The 396-nt window shown below is 60.9% G+C and overlaps 1 protein-coding gene across 1 annotated transcript in view; it reads right to left on the bottom strand.

The window, feature by feature from the left end:
• The window catches only part of GTF2IRD1 (GTF2I repeat domain containing 1), a gene marked incomplete at its 3' end in the record, with an annotated part of 31,791 nt that overhangs the window by 28,305 nt on the left and 3,090 nt on the right, over positions 1-396 (bottom strand). The gene's annotated exons all lie outside the window — the stretch shown is intronic.

The raw sequence follows: 396 nt of genomic DNA, 5'->3' as shown, positions 1-396 counted from the left end.
GGGAGCCGCTCCTGCAAAGCCGTGCCGGCTCACCCCGCACACGAGCAGACAGCGACCCTGGCAGCTTTACAGCGCTAATGTTTTCACTAGAGCGAACCCTTCCCGAGCAATCTCTCCAACAGATTAAGCACCGATATGGTTTCCGTCAACACCATGTGTGTGCACACACAGCCGGGTTGTTTCTCTCCACTGACATCCCGCCGTGGGCAGAGTGTTCGAGCAGATCCAGGTCTGGGGTCCCGCCGGCTCCAGGATCCCCAGCACCACCAAAGCCAGATCCTGTCCTGGCTCCTGCACGGAGCGGGGAAAGCAGCAGTTGGTGTGCCAGGGATGATGCCATCCAAGAAATGCAGGTCCCCGTGCGCAGCACGGCTGCCACTTTCCTCCCACCCACCC

This window comes from Fulmarus glacialis, unplaced genomic scaffold (genome assembly GCF_000690835.1).
Source record: "Fulmarus glacialis isolate BGI_N327 unplaced genomic scaffold, ASM69083v1 scaffold19964, whole genome shotgun sequence".
NCBI lineage: Eukaryota > Metazoa > Chordata > Aves > Procellariiformes > Procellariidae > Fulmarus > Fulmarus glacialis.
This window is presented reverse-complemented; position numbering and strand designations above follow the sequence as displayed.